Below are 14741 nucleotides of genomic sequence, written 5' to 3' on the forward strand. Positions count from 1 at the left end.
GAAGGCTTCTCTACAGCTTTAACACATTAAACTGCTGACTAATTTTACCTATGAGTTGGGCTTGTGCTGAAAAGAAAAATTTTACTTTTCGATGTGTAGACACTCAAAATTATTTGTCTTGGGTACAAAAATAAAACTTTTATTATGAATTTTACCTTATTAGAAAAAATTAATAATGGACTCGTAAACGCGTCGGCAGCATATAGCATCACATATTGACGCTATGTGCTGAAGACGCGTTAACGAGTCCCAGGAGCTTTAAGTGACAAATAGCACTTGATTTAATAATAATAATAGAATGGAATTTCTTTTACTTACATCTCTGGATCGAAACACAATAATAAATTCATCACTACAAATATTTACACTATATACAGAATGTTTCTTCTAGGCGTGATAACTAGCAAAACAGTCTTGAAGACACAAAGCTGGTGTTTCTGGACAAGCTTTGCACTGGTACGTTGTATCCTTTCTTCGTCCGTTACAAGTACACACTTTACACTTTTTTCTTGCTCTGATTCCTTTGTCATTCAAAAGCAGCTTTGTAGGTAGGTGCTTCACTTCCCCTCGTTGTCTTCCTCTTCATGTTGATGTTCCCTGTCAGGCCCTAGAAGGTTTTTCACGATATCCAATCTAAAGTCCAGCACTGTCATTTTCTTGCCAATAACAAACTTGTTATACAAAATAAAAGCATTGAGGATACCCATTTGTAAAATGTGGATCAGCAGCTTTTTGTTGCCATCGCATGGTCTTCCGCTCACATGGATAGTAGCTCATGAGCTGATCCTTCCTATCCACTCCACTCATATAATTTATTATATTCTATTATAGGTAAGGGCTTAATTTTTTTTCCTTACCCCATCGGTTCACGGACAGATTCATGTCATTTTCATACTGGTTACTAATATAAACCACCTCTCTTACATCCTTCCACTTCCCTACCATTATACCATCATGGTATTTTGCCACCGTTTCGCCTTTCTTAATGTTTTTTAGTTATCACATCTTTTGATACACCTACTCTGGTCTGATCGTAGGGTTCCTGTAATGTAGGTTCTTTTCACTATAAGAGATTTTGTCAGAGAAATACTGTTGTAGAGTTGTCAGCAAAATTGAATACCTTTTCCAAGCCATGGTTCCATCAAGTGTAACACTACTTTCTCGGCATGTCCTTCTCCAGACCAAATGTCCATAGCACCTGCGTACACGGCAAACTTCATTACTAGTCCATTTGGTTCAGCAAGAATGTATAGCTTTACTCCATATTTATGTCTTTTATTTCTTAATGTATTGTTTAAACTTAAGTCTGCCTCTAAATAAGAACCATAGACTCATCTACCGACAACTCTTTACTGGGTGAGTATATACACAACATTTTGTTGTTGAAATAGTCAACAGCAGGTTTTATTTTATGTAATCGATCATTATTTTCATCACAGTAAACAACATGTAAACATCTTAAAATTAACAAAAATCGGTCTCGTGACATGTACTCACCAAAAAATGTTTTGAATAACTTGTCTGTACTCCAATAATGTTGTAAATGTGGCAAACGGACAATTCCAGTATGAAACAAAAGACCAAAAAAACACAAATCAAGAAAAACTTATCAACAATGAAGACGGACCAATTCAAAATTCAGTTTTACTCTCATCTCAATTTATAAAGAAATTAAAAATGTAATTCTGATTAAATATTTTATACTGGCTAACCATACATCCAAATTGTTAACCATATGTTATTATAAAATTAATTATTATTTAAAAATGTAAAACATTTGATAATTTGTGAAGTGCCTGATGATGGAATCTTTGATTCAGAAAGGCCTTGCACAGAATAAAAATTATATATTGGAAAATGTTGAATTTGTTTATACTAGTGATAGTACGATAAAAACCCTTTTTTCCAATGCTCTAGATTCTACATTCTACACCAAGGAATATGTTAAATTCCTGCAAAGTCAGATCTTTCCATTGACATATTCGTGACTTTTCTTTAGTTTGTTCAGATAAGAACACCTTTTCTGCGTAAACTATTGGTTTCTTTGACAATACTTTGAAGAAAACACATCATCAATAATAAGTCTAAAACCAATCTATTGGTTTATTACCTGGGTGGAGGAATTCTTAAACCCGTTGGTTCATTAAAATAAAAATGTTTTTAATTGGGGCAATTCACTCCATTGCAAAACAGGACGAGAAGCTTTTTTCCCTCGACGAGAAGTTGGTTTAGCTGAGGGTTAGACTGTTTATATGGCTAGGACCAGGTATAGCAAGATCGTTATCACTGGCAGCAGGTGATGCATTATTGGGCTCGGGCTGAAGTAATGTCAAGGACAGAACTGTTCTCGAGCGTGGTGTTATCAAACTCATCTTCATCACTTGATTCATTTCCACTCGGCCTAAAACTATCGCCACTACTATACTCATCAGATTGAGAGTCATAAAGAGCATATCTGTCGATTTCACTGATAGTTAAATTATCAGGATTACGGAAAATATGTTGGATCTTTGTCACTCATGTTTAAAACACTTCAAAATCACATAAATCAAAAACGAAAACTAACTTTCGAGTAAGGTAACCTATAATCTTCACTGTCGTAACGTCTGATTTACAATAAACCAATCAGCTAAGCTACCAATTAGGAGGAAGCAGGTGCGCGCGCAAGAACGCGTTTACGCGTCTCCCGCACATGACTCGGTTACCTGCAGACGCGTTTACGCGTCGTCAGCACTGAATGTGTTAAACAGGTTGGAGGCCAGCCAGTGTCTTCTTCTTTTTACATGGGGCAGCTTATTGCCATGCACTTAAGCCTTAAGGGACTTTTGCACACCCTTGAAGCACACCATGAGGCTGACCACTCTACGGTTTCAGCATTTCTACGAAACGCTGAAAACAACTGATTAGGTCCTCTTAGGGAAATTCGCCACCCGTGTCCAGGCTACCAAAGATGTCAAACCGCTCCCTTGCTGTTGCAGGGAAGTTAAAGAACAGATGTTTAGCAGTTTCCTCATCCTTGCCACACATTCTAGAGTGGTTCCTCCCGAAGTATACTGACTGTGAAGATACTTCCACACGTGACCATGTCCCATTATCAGACCTCTAATCTGAGAAGACACTGATCTACTTAGTGAAAGAAGGTCAGACGTCACCCTAGTGGAAAGTGACTATAGAACCATTCTGCTCATTCTTAGACCTGGATGCAGCATCCACCTTCTCTCATGTTCAGTGCGAGCCCATTCCGAGACAGCCCCAAAGAATTTGTAACTAGAAATGCCACAGAACGGTTGAGGTCCTAGCATATTGTTCAGGCTTGTTGTTGCTGTGCACCCAAAATGACATTAATTTAAAATTAGAGTAACAAATATTATTGACGACTTTGCAACATGGAAAACCAGAAAAGCTATTGTATGAATTTCTAGTCAGTCTAGTGGTAAGCCAAAAACGAAAAATAATTCAAAGAAAATTTGATTAAACGAATACTATAAATAATGTAAATACTTAAAATATAAAGTATTTGTCGATGGTAGTTAAGCTTGATGAACAGGCAAAGACATTCAAAGCCATACTGCAACTGCCTGCTGTAGCCTTTCCAGATCATGATCTGTTGGGTCCTTGATTTCATGAACCATAAAAGGTCCCACGAGTACCAAGGAAATAAAAGGTCTGCCCAGTCAGAGTCCTGTGTGACCAGGTAAGGCTATTTATGCTTGGGAGGGCACCCAACCACCTAACCTAGATCATATTTCAGTGGTATTCTTCGAACTTCAGAGACAGTAAAGTACCTAGGTTTGACCTTGGACAAGTCCTTGAGTTGGAGTGATCACCTTGGATGTGTTTTACATAGAGCAACATAGTGATGGAGACAGTGCATAATTGGCTATTCTTGGGGTCTGATGTCAGTTGTAGTTAAATAGATCTACGAACACAAGTAATGGTGCAGGGTACTATTATCAAAGCTTCATGTAACAGCTTAGTAATTCAAAATTTTCCAACATAAGCCCTAATGTAAACTTTTGGAAACTCAATATTTTAAGATTTCTTTTAATTTTAGAAACTAATAGATGAACACATATGTATAACACCAACAAAAATAAATATTTAAAGAAAAACAGTCAAACATTTATAGTTTTGAAAATAATGGAATATAACATTATTATTTTATTATATTATACAATTAGAAATAATGATTATAGTCAGACATTTTTTTAATAGTTGAGGGATGTATAAAATAATCATTGGAAAATGTTCATGTCACACACACAAAATAAGTTTTATGTATGTATTGCATTAACCCTAAATTTGCATTTCAGCACTCTGAGGCAAAGTCACAAGTTATATATAATTATATATATATATATATATATAATTATATATATATATATATATATATATATATATATAATTATATATACACACAAACAGAGTGCTGAAATGCAAATTCGGGGTATGATTTTTTTATACAGGGGAATATTTTTATACCAAGAGCAGAATCAGAATTTTAATTGATTATATTACAGTTTTTGAAACAATACAAACCCATTTGCAAATGTTTATTGACCTCCCCAGTGATTGAATATTGATTGGTTAGAGAGCTGCAGCCTTTCCTTACACTTTAGTGAAGATAGTATATAATTAGTTATGATCTTTATAGACATATTACAATAAATCAGTACATGTTTAAAAAAACATTGTTTTCCTTTTTTACTTGCTAAAAACTCTTTTAGGTAATGTGCACCTTGAGATTGAGGTGTAAGGTTTAGATACAAAGAATAACGATAAGAATTAAAAAATGAAAATTAAATTGTAAAAACAACTTACTTTTGAAGTAAAGGAATTTAAAGTAAAAGAACTATTATAACAATTATAAAAAGAGGTAGAAATAGGGTCTAAAACTGAAATTTCTACTAAAGGATGATAAATTAAAAAGTATTACATAATTTATAATAAGAATCACTGATAATATTACCTGTAACATATACTGATCATAGTTTGGGATAAAAAAACTGGTAATTTGCTTAGGAAAGTCATGCAAATTTAAATTTAACTTTTGTAAACCCTAAATGAGTTTATAATCTAGTGTGTTCTATGCAAAATAACTTAAAATGATAGTGTAGAATAATATAATAAAACAGCTGATAAAAACACATTACTCTATTTTTCTGCAAACAACCTTTGAGAGTTTATTAAAATACAGGTATATGATATTCAGTTACAAAAATCAAAACTAGTTCCTTTGTAAGATCATAGGATGGATCATTTTGTACACCCTAGTTATGTGTTGGAATCAATAGATACAGTTGTTCTATCAAAAACATCCCTGAGTAAGCTGGAAGAGATGGTGGCCAAATGTGTCTTGAAGAAGTCCGTCAACAGGCTGTCTATCTTACAACATTTGCTCCCACACTCAGAGATAGAGTGGCCAGAGTTCTATCGGTCGTTACCACTGCGTATGACCTCACTAAAGAGGATTACTCTGCCAGAGGACAGAGAGAACTATGGAGTGTCGCTCCTCAAAAAGGTACAGAAGGGATGCTCCTTTGCTCAGAATGTTCTGTATGAAACTGTTAAAGAGCTTTCATTCCAAGGTACTTACTCCTACCTAGAGTACACACTTTGTCTAGAAAATTTACATCGTTTTGATGACTTTATTCTTAAACAAGACTCTCTGGATAAGGACCAATTAATTTGTTTGCTGAAACATAAAATTACTAATTTGAAAGAGAACTTCAAGAAAACTGAATCTTATCTTTCTGGAATGATGGAACGATGCCTTGAACAAGCTGTTGTCCATGCTTATGTGGACAGTGAGACATTAATCAGAAATACTGAGGTCATCCAACAAGCAAGGTTGGATCAGAATGATTTAAAATTAAGGGAGAAAGAAAAAGCTGTCATAGCTGCAACTGATAATTACAATCTTGATGTGATTGAGGAAAACAGGATTAACTCTGAAGTTGAACACCAACTTTATTACATGACATCGGTTTTACAGAAAAGATTGGACAAAATGTCAAATCGATATAACACAGAAGTTGAAGCATTAGATGTGGCCATTTTACAGCTTAAAAGTAAGCAAGATGAACAAAATGAACGCTTTATTGAGTTATCTGAACTATATAGAGAGAGGCAAGAAATTGTTGATGTATTTCAAAAAGAAATGGACATTAGAGAAAAAGAATTAGAAGAGAAACGGATTCAAAACAGAGCTGCAATAGTTATACAGCAATGGTGGCGTCACATTATGTTTATGAGACTTATTAAGCGCAGGATTTCGATAAGAAAAAAACCTGTGAAAATACATCCTATTAAAGCAAATCAGGCTAAAAAAAAGAAAAAGTAATAATGAAATAATGATAATATATTAATTTTGAATCTAGTGTGGTAATGTACGATAAAGTTAAATAGAATATAAATGCTTTTATAGTTCTGTAATATTTGTTTTAATTTTTATATTTTCTATTAAATTGTTAGTTATTGTTTTAATGTATTAATTTACTCCTTACTAACTACTTACATAAGAAAAGCATTTAAAAATTAAAATTTCGTCAATAATTTTGAAGTTTTCAAAAAATATACAATTAAATTTAAAACATTTCATTTAATGTCTTGTTACAGAGTAATAGTAAAAAGAAATAGTATATAAATGGAACTAAGAAAATTCCGATAAGTGTTATATACAAGCCAATCATCCCTCACTATTAAAAAATATTTGTGGAAAGGGAAATTTTTACCAAGAAACATTGAAATTTTTACTGAAACACCACGGAAGACCTTCAACACACTTTACCACCTAGCATGTAAGTTTTCGAGTTCACAATACATCAAGACAAGGTTAATACAATTATATTCTTGAAATATTTCAGCTTACTGTGAAGCATATGTTAACAAATGTTTTGTAACTGTGTAAACCAGGAATCTTAGATGACAGACGTGACACTGGCTGTATAAGCCTAAGGACCGAGAGTACCACTACCTGGCTTTAGTTTTCATAATTTCTAGCAAATTAATCAGTATAACATAAAAAAGTGTATTTATACAGAAGAGGAAAGAAATTATGGGTAGGAAACTTGTACACCCTATACTGAGCGCTTTTAACACACTACCAAACTATGTAATTATGCTAGTTGCTGATATGAAAGAACTTTTGATATGAAAAAATAACTAAACACAAACAAACAACTCTACAATGTAAGAATACTTCTTGAGAAGCGATGAAAGTTTGATATACTAGACACTCTTGTCCTCACAAAACAAAAAAGGTGGAATGAGAAGAATCCCTCTCACACATCACTGGCTATGTACAGCCATGAGGGAAATGTCCCACATGCACTCAAAGTGTTAATTCACCCAACCATACGTGGGAGGGAGGGAAGGACTACCTTATCCTGTTAAACCCCGTTCTGTGGTGGTCACCTTGTTACATCTACAAAATTTCTGCTTCAGAAAACCCTTGTGATTTTCCTAAGCAGGTAAGATGTGAGATTGAAATTTCCTTACTATCTAACTGCATATGTGTAACTAGCGGGGCTTGTAGGTTTTGACTCTTCCATTGCAATAAAAATATTAAAGGTATATTATTTTTGACACAAGAAAACCGAATTTTATGAGTGCTGATGTATTTAAACAAAATCAAATAAATAGAGTGATCACAAAGCATGATCAGAGGCCCAGAACTCAGCAATGAGACAGATCAATAACTGAGTACTCAATTTGTATTTGCATTTATTTCAATGGTTTTGCATTTTACAGAAAGTCATAACAACAAAGAAATGAATTAAATTGAACTTCACCATTAACTAAACAAGAAATTATAATAATGGAGCTTGCATGTGGGTGTATCTCTGTTAACACAAATCTGAAATGAAAAACTCAGTTATAACCTCTTTGAAAAGAGATCTTCTTATTGAAAAAGTCAACTTCTGTAGGGATTACATAGCCGACTGTCTGTATCCTGGGCATCGTTCTGTTGTGGCTGAAGAGGGACTGCTGCCGCAGTCTCACGAAAAGCTCCTGGGACTAGGTTACAGTAGGCACTCACAGGTTGATTCTCTCAAGCAGTTGTGGACAGTCAATGAGGGAGTTCAAGATCTTGTATAAGAACATGGTATCCTGAATCCTTCTTTGAGCATCCAGTAACACAAGTTCATGTCCACTGCCATCTCTTCGACCGACAGTGATAATTGTGATTTATGACCAGGGTTTATAGCTTTTTGTGCAGGTATTCTTTTTAGTAAACCTAAAGTGTCTTGTATCAAAATACCCTGCATAATATTTCTGTCAGCAATAAGACATATACATGGTAATCAACTCAAGGAGGTCACCATTCAGATATCAGAAAATATTAATTTACAGTTAACTTTGAATCAGGATCTTTGGCTTAAAATTTTACACTTATTAAAATCTTGTAGTCAAAATGTTTAAATTCTGTGGCCATTTCCAATAGGATAGTCAAGTTTTAAATTTCTTATAGAAATTCCTTTTCTCTGATGGTGTTAAGTATTATTGCGTTAAATAACTTGTTTTTATTGCCTAATATGAAAAGGCTACTTTTATTGAACAATAATTATGTATATATTTTTTGGGCAATTTATACTCTATATTTGCCTTTATTTTACTAAACTGTATATACTGCATTAATTCTATATCTCTTTCTGCGGCCTAGTGCCTACAATACCATTCCTTACTGGATTAAAATATTCACGTACAGTGACAGACCAATGAACCATTGTTTCACGAATCAGCTGTTTACTGTACACTCACCAACCAATCACAACGGTTGACTTATCAAGGCTCCGTGTTATTGCCCACCTTGCAAGCGACGGCACGCTTGACCAGTACAATAAAAATCCCGCCTGGGGCACGTACACTCTCAGCCACTGCTGACCATACTTACTCAACACGTGACTTTATGCCCCATGTGTTACTCTCTCACTTAAATATTAGTTTTTATCTCTATTTGTTGCACATTTACATTAACATTAAAGTCAGTGCTCTGGATTGGCAATCCCTACCAGAACGTCTCTGCTCCCGGACACCCGCGTCTACCGTGCTCTACAGGACTGGCCACAGTGTTATGAACTATTCGTTTGCGGTCGTATTGTGCGTGAGTGAATCCGTGAAGGACATCTTCCGTCTTCACGCCTGCCTACAAGACAGCAGCCTATTTCCACACTTCTTGATCACAACCTGGCCCTCAACAACAGCAGACTACGGTTACCCCTCATGAAAACAAAGGTAACTGTTTATTTTTTGCACTTTATTTGAATATGCACTGTTCATAAACTCATTATGTGTAACCTGGTGAACTCTTGTTAAAATCAGTGTGCTCGGCGTCTTTACGGCCTAGTGTAAAGTGGTCCTTCTTAATCGAGCCTCTAAAATTTTATTTCACGGTTCTCATAACCAAACTCCATTCTTTTCATGGTCCTTAGCGAGCCGGATAATAAGAATTTTAGTCCATTGATGAATATCAGTGCAATCTCAACTCTTATAAGCTCTATGCAGTGCATATTTCAAAGCGTGGTTTCAGGTTCTTTCACGATTGCAAAGTCCATGCAGCTGCAGAGCAACGTGCTCGGCAGTTGGTAAACCTGGGTTCCGGTCCCTCTCCACTCATATCAGCTGTGACGTCGTGATCATATCAGCTGTGGTGCTCCGCTCTGTCGACTGCATTGTTTTGTTGACAAACAAGCTTTCAGACTGTCACAGCACAGGTGAACTGATTACTGTTTAATGGTTACCGCTTCTCAATACTTGTTGGTTATCAGCCCTACTTGTAATACGCATTATTCTAAGCAGGTTACGCTTCCTAAATATAAACAATCTTGGTTATTGACACTTTACCTTGAGCAGGACTCTATACCTACGAGCACCCTTATTGCAAAATTAAATGTTTATTTTGTCAACACTATATTCTAGTCTCAGCTTAAACAGAAAAAAAGCTACTTACTGCTCACAATTGTTTATTATAATTTCTATTTGAACATTGCTCACGCATATGTATGCATGGTTTATGGTTACTGTCACAACACTACCATACTTTTCCACTGACAGTTTACATGTAGTACGTGCGCATACTGTTTCCAGAGCCTCTGCTACATTATAGCTGAATTTAGCTCAACAGTAACCTTAATTGTTGTTTATTATTTAATAACAACTTGTCTTGTTTACGTTTTGCCATAATAACAGTTTATTTTATTTTCTCAAAACAAAACTATACTATAGGCCTATACGAGCCTACTCTACTTATTGAATTATTATTGAGTTTTTACCTCAAAAAACTAAACAAATATTTTTTAAATTGTTTTTCATTGTATTATATTGTTTAGATATTCTTATTTCTTGGGGAAAATACTTCAGAGGAAAATAATTTAGTTTCTATTTTTTATCACTGTCTCAATTCAAGAGGACAATATTTTGTTTACTTTTCACCTTTGAAGTTTTACTCAAATTGATTTCTACAAACACTTTCAACATGGCGATGTCTCTTAAAGTGGCCAATGCAAAGCGAGAACACCTCTTTTCTCAGATACAAAGTATCTATGATTTAACTAAGAAGACTTCCGATCCAAATATACTTCAGCAGTTGCTTGTCAGTGCTAAATCTACTCAGAGACTTAGACAGGAATTTTCAGCAATATTAGACTTGTGCCACGAGTTGGAATTAAAAGTAGATGCCGACTATACACCTAACTATTCCGCATTAGCGAGCGTGGACGAGTTAGTTGATTACGTTTCTGCTAACGTGCTTATGATTGAGACCAAGAGACAAGCTAAAGCTAATAAAAGCGAAACTATTCCGCCTGCCTCCCCTCAAGTCAACGTCCGGCTACCGAAATTGGAATTAAAAACTTTTGATGGAGCTGCCTTGGACTTCTGTACGTTCACCAACGTTTATGAACAAGCCGTACACAACAATGCGCACTTAAGCGATGTAATGAAATTTCAGTATCTCTTGAGCGTGCTTTCAGGCGAACCACTCTCTCTGATAAAGTCGCTAAATATAACTGAGCAAAATTATGCAATCGCTTATCAGCTGCTGAAGGATCGCTACCATAATACTAGGCGTCTACTCACACTACATTTAAATCAAATACTAGACCTTCCTGTCATCTCCAGCACATCTGTGAAGAATATCCGTGCTTTCCTTAATCTTTTTCACGAACATACGCAATCACTTAAAGCATTAAACAATGACATCACTAGTAACAACCCACTTCTCTCAGCCTTGTTATTACGCAAGATAGATAATCGGATGGTCACCCGCGTAGAACAGTTTCGAAAAAAGGAAGAGCTTCATACTTTGCCCTCGGTTGAACAAATAATTGAGTTTCTCAACCAGGAATGCAGCCAAATTGAGGACAGTAGTCTACATGACAATATTGTGGACCCCAAGAACGCTTCAAGTTCTTATTTTGGGTTAAAAATCAGATATGATAAGCCCAAATCGTCTCTTAAAAACGTGAGCTTGTCAGCGGCTTCCTCTCCACCCTCCTCGGCCTATAAACAAGGCCCATCATGTTTTTATTGCCATCAGAGCGGTCATACAATTTATGGCTGTCCCAGCTTCGGCCAAAAGACACCTCAAGAACGGCACGGGATTATTAAACAGCAAAACCGCTGTTCTTCTTGTTTGGGGACGCACAGATTAAGTGAATGTCAGTCTAAATTCACGTGTCGAACATGTCGTGGTCGTCATCATACCTTGCTACACTTCACTGATCGGCCAACGCGGTCCAGTGTTAGTACGTCGAACCGCGTTTGTCCCGTTGTGGAGAACGGCCGTGACGGCGGCCGGCCTACGCAGAGCAGTGCAACACCTGCACCTGCTGTCCGCCCCCCGCCTGCGACCACAGCGCTCTCACCTCCTAGCCCGGCCGAACACACCACACTACACGCTCATGGCACACTGCATCGAGACCTCGCCCCTAGTACCACGGTTCTTCTGGGTACTTCTCTTGTCAAGCTCACCGCCTCTAACGGACAAGCTTATGTCTTTCGTGCCTTAATTGATTCAGGAAGCATGCTAAATTTTATTAGCGAGAAAGCCTCCCAACTGTTGGGTACACAGCGCCGTCCGGCCACTATTAATGTCGCCGGCCTTTCTCAAACCTCTGCTCACACACGCGGATTTTTAACTCTGGGCGTGGAAACTCTTGCTGGCCACCCAGTTGCCGCCCCGTACTCGTTCCACATATTGCCACAAATCACTGTAGACCTCCCACGAGTGCAAATATCTCAGGAGGTCATGAATAAGGTTAAAAATATTACACTGGCTGATCAAACCTTCCACCTCCCTGGTGCCATTGACGTGCTTATTGGTGGAGCGCTATTTCCACATATTCTTACTCACGAGACCTACTCTCTTGGTCTCAATTTACCTCACGCCCTGGGCACCTGTTTTGGTTTCGTGCTGATGGGGACGGCTCCCTGCACACCACTGACGCAGTCTGTCTCTACTATGGCTGTCTCTCTTCTCTCGACTGCTGAGGTGGACCTCCACGCCTCTCTGCAGCGTTTCTGGACACAAGAGGAACTGCCTGCTCCCAGTAAAAGGTCTGCAGAGGAAACTCAGTGCGATGCATATTTTTCTACCACGCACTCCAGGGACCGTGAGGGTCGATATATGGTCCGCCTCCCTTTCAAGGACACCAGTACTCATCTGGGAAGTTCTAAAGTTCATGCTGAAAGTAGACTCTATTCACTCGAGCGCAAGCTCCACGCTCCCACTAATGTGGAGTATTATAATTTATATTCTGATTTTATACATGACTATCTCTCTCTAGGCCATATGCAGGGCTGCCCTACGCCTGACTTAAGCACTCCCCACTACTTTCTGCCACACCACGGTGTTTTTAAGGCACAAAGTAGCACCACCAAACTACGCGTCGTTTGACGCCAGTGCCAAAACCAGTTCCGGACTCTCTCTCAACGACACTCTGTTGACCGGACCTAAACTGCAAAATAATATTTGTGACATTCTTCTGCGCTTCCGCCTTCAGAACTTAGTGTTCTCTTGTGACATCAGACGATGTACCGCCAAATCAAGGTGCATCCTGACGATCAACATTTCCAACTGATCTTATGGCGTGATCACCCCACCGACTTGATGTCCACGTTCAAGCTCACGACAGTTACCTACGGCCTGAACTGTTCACCCTACTTGGCCATCAAAACGCTACATCAATTGGCAGAAGACGAAGGTCACCGCTACCCCCATGCTGCTGAGATTCTCAAGCACCAGAGCTACGTCGACGACCTGATCTGCGGAGCTGAGACTGAATGAAGAACTCGCCGCTGAACTTCAAGATCAACTCATCAAACTCCTTCGGCTCGGTGGCTTTGAGCTCCGGAAGTGGGTCTCGAACTCTCCGAGACTTCTGCAACACCTTCCTGAAGATTATCGGGAAATCCCAGTTTTTCTGCAACCCTCTCAGGAGCCTCATTTCTCTATTTTGGGCCTAAAATGGACCCCTCTGACTGACACTTTTACGTTTAATTTTAATTTTTCTTGTGAAAACCCCACTAAGCGTAAAGTGTTAAGTCTCATTTCTCAAGTCTATGACCCCTGTGGTTTTTTTGGCGCCTTGTATAATGCTCGCAAAAAATATCATGCAACTCGTATGGATTTCTGGCATAGATTGGGATGATCCGCTCCCTCCAGAAATATACCAAAAATGGCACGCCTTTTTATTTGAACTTAAGCACATTGCTACTATTACAATTCCTCGTGCTATCCCCTACTCTGCTGCTACTCACTGGGACTTGCACGGTTTCTCTGACGCCTCAGAACTAGGCTATACTGCTGTAGTCTACATCCGCTCTACCTCCAATGACACGGTGCACGTAAGCCAAGTTATGGCTAAAACTCGCGTCGCTCCTCTCAAAAGAGTGACGCTGCCCCGACTGGAGCTATGCGCAGCTCATCTCCTGGCCCAACTAATGAAATATTGTGTTACTCAATTAGCTCCCACCCGCAAGTTTGGTTCTATTGTTTGCTGGTGCGACTCGACTGTGACCCTCGCGTGGATCAAAACACCTTCTTATCGCCTCAAAACCTATGGCTAATCGTGTGGCGCAAACTCAAGAGCTTGTGGCTGTGGATTGCTGGCGCTACATACCCAGTGCTTCCAATCCTGCTGACTGCGCCTCCCGTGGGATCCTTCCCTCTCAATTGGTGGATCATCCCCTTTGGTGGCATGGACCCGACCGGTTGCGTCTCCCCTCCCCGGCCTGGCCAGATACTGATTCCAGCCTGGACTCGGTCTCTCTGGAGGAGCTAGGGGAGCTGAAGCATTCCACTCCTGTCATTGCCTTGGCCACAGCACCGCCTACGTGGGACCTCCTCATCCAGTACTCTTCCTGGAGGAAATTGTTGCACGTGATGGCCTACGTCTTGCGTTTTATTCACAACTGTCGTTCACCAAACCGCCACTTCGGACCTCTGTCCAAGAACGGGACTCCGCCCAGCTGCGAATTTTCAAGACCGTGCAAGAGGAAGCTTTCACTGAAGATCTGGCTCTATTGCGGGACCGAAAGACGTGTTCTACCAGACTTCAACGCCTCGCCCCATTCCAGGGTCCGGATGGACTTCTCCGCGTCAGCGGCAGACTGCGCCACGCTGACCTCCCGCCGAACATGTCTCACCCGTGCATCCTGCTCATTGACCATGTCTATGTCAAACATCTCCACGCTGGCGCGCAGCTTACTCTCTCTCTCTCTGCTCTCCCAGCAAGTCT

This window comes from Homalodisca vitripennis, chromosome 1 (assembly GCF_021130785.1).
Source record: "Homalodisca vitripennis isolate AUS2020 chromosome 1, UT_GWSS_2.1, whole genome shotgun sequence".
NCBI lineage: Eukaryota > Metazoa > Arthropoda > Insecta > Hemiptera > Cicadellidae > Homalodisca > Homalodisca vitripennis.